The sequence below is a fragment of the Pundamilia nyererei genome, unplaced genomic scaffold (assembly GCF_000239375.1).
Source record: "Pundamilia nyererei isolate P.nyererei 1_Seehausen unplaced genomic scaffold, PunNye1.0 scaffold00133, whole genome shotgun sequence".
NCBI lineage: Eukaryota > Metazoa > Chordata > Actinopteri > Cichliformes > Cichlidae > Pundamilia > Pundamilia nyererei.
In genome coordinates, this window is record NW_005187534.1 from 373,706 (window position 1) to 376,002 (window position 2,297).

Below are 2,297 nucleotides of genomic sequence, written 5' to 3' on the forward strand. Positions count from 1 at the left end.
CTATCACTTTATCACCTCTTCAGGCTGTTACTTTAAAAAGTAACTAAGTAACTAATTACTTTTGAAAATAAGTAATCAGTAATTAGTTACTGATTGTTTTTTTCAGGTAACGTGACCAACACTGCTCATGAGTGATATAAAACATGCCCGTCACAGAGTCATCTCTGTTATACAGCCTGTGTTTAACGCTGCACACATTAAACATGTATTTACCACAGAAATGTGATGAATACACTTCACAGGCCTATAAAAACTAGACTGATTATAATGAAGGTTTAATAATACAAAACAGGTCATTTCTTTCATTTCTTTAATCCTTTCATAATCCCGTTCAGTGTATTTGCTCGTTTCTTTACGGATATAATTAAATAGATGAACATGAACGCAGAGTGACGCGTTTGGCTCCGGATGCTCCTGTTTTCTGTGTTTACCTGGAGCCTCCTGCCTCTTTAAATAAAATCCTGCTAATGAAAATCCGCTGTTAACACCCCTGCTGCCCTCCTCCTGCCCCCGGCCTCCCTGCTGCTCTGTGCCCGAGGAGCGGAGCAGGATCCCGTGATCGCGGCAGGCCACTCCGCTCGGTGTGTCGGAGCTGCACAGCGACGGCAGGTACCCGCCTCTCAGACCCTTTCCTCCCGTCTCCACCCTCTGCTTTCTACTGTTTAATCCTCCTTCTCCACCTCCTGCATCACCACCACAACCGGCAACAAGTCGCACCGCCCGCCGGCTCGCAGCTGCTGCGGCCGGTCACACCGACAGCTTCTCCCGGCTCACCGGGCCGGTGGGTGGGGTCAGCTCTCAGGTATGACAGAAGAGGAGCCTGAAGCCTCACCTGGTGGGTTTTACTTATTCTGAGGGTGTGCGTTAGGTTCTGTGCGCCGAGCTGGGCGGAGCAGAGAGCAGGTGGGCGGTGTCAGTCTGCAGACCACCTGAGAGCAGAAACCGGAAGCGTCGAGTTTAGGAAGATTAATAACGACTTTGTGACGTCTGAGGCTTTTATTGGACTCAGATTTTAGAGCTTCATTATCTTGTTACGTTTGTTTGTGAGTTTGTCTTCACAAACAGGATGTAGCTGATGTTTACAGACACAGCAGGCTGTAACTCACCAGCTGACCTTTCATGTAAAGAGGCAGCTCCATTAAGAAGCTGTTTAAAATGACAAACTATTCACACATGCTCAGAGGTCAGCTGTGGCTCTATGCTGGGGGGGATCAGTGTCACTGCTGTGGCTGTGGATGGTTTCCCCTCCGCTCTCATGCCTTCAGGTTGACTCAGTTTGTGTTTTAAACTCCTCGCTGAGGGTCAGCAGGGTTCGCTTTACACGTCCCTGCAGTGCTGATCCACAAAGCTTCATTTTAGTTCTGAGTAACAGAAGCCAGGCCTGCACATTAAACCCACAGCTCCTTATTTCTGGCTTAACCACAGACTGTATATAAAAGATGGTCACAGTAATTCGTTTCTGAACTCTTAACTTTGAAGCAGCCACAAAATGATCCACAGAGACCAAACAGTTTGTGTATCAGGCTCTAAAAAATGTTTGTTTGTGCTGGAAAGTTTTAACATGGGAGTCTATGGAGACTGACTCACTGCTGCCTCTGCTGGACGCCAGAGGAACTGCAGCTTTTGGTGTTTCTCATTGTTGGTTAAACATTTACACTCCTAACTTAGACCCTGAAAAACCATTGAGCATGCGTTCCTTTTATGGATAAATAAGCGATCTTTTCTGACGCGTTTACGTGGATAACACTCATTGCAGTTTGTCAGTGAGATTTTAGTGATGATTGTTATGAGTCAGGACCAATGTTCCCTCTAATTTTTCATGTGTCTGAGCGAACACACAAACTCCCTGAGCGTCCCTAGGTCCACTGTGAGCGACAGCAGACGTGCACTGTGGTCACGTCGGCATCTAATCCATCCAAGTTACATGTTTATTAAAATTATCAAATTACAGCATTTATGTTAGACGACTTTTAATTAACTGCTTTAGCCCACTTACAATGAAAATGTAAACAAATCTTGTTCATGACCTGCAGCATGTTAACACTATTGGAAGGAAAAATAACTTCAACTCCAATTTTGAAAACACAACTTTCTTATTATTTTTTTTATAAAGCTCTGACTTGTATGATGAGTCTGAGTCTGGGAGAGAGTCTGTAACTCTGTCTGCAAAATACAGTAAATACTGACCAATGCTGGGAAATTAATTATATAGTTACTTCTTCAAAAAAGTAACAAAGTTTTTGCAGCTGTTTACCTAAAAATGCAGCCAAAGCGGTTTTTAAATAAACATTTCAAAC

The 2,297-nt window shown here is 44.2% G+C and overlaps 1 protein-coding gene across 1 annotated transcript in view; it reads left to right on the forward strand.

The window, feature by feature from the left end:
• The first annotated feature begins 518 nt into the window (after positions 1-518).
• LOC102212741 (LIM domain-binding protein 3) overlaps positions 519-2,297 on the forward strand; it is a 34,603-nt gene continuing 32,824 nt past the window's right edge. Inside the window, exon 1 of the mRNA XM_013913475.1 lies at positions 519-609. The gene's annotated coding sequence lies outside the window, so the exon portion shown is untranslated. The remainder of the gene's footprint in view (positions 610-2,297) is intronic.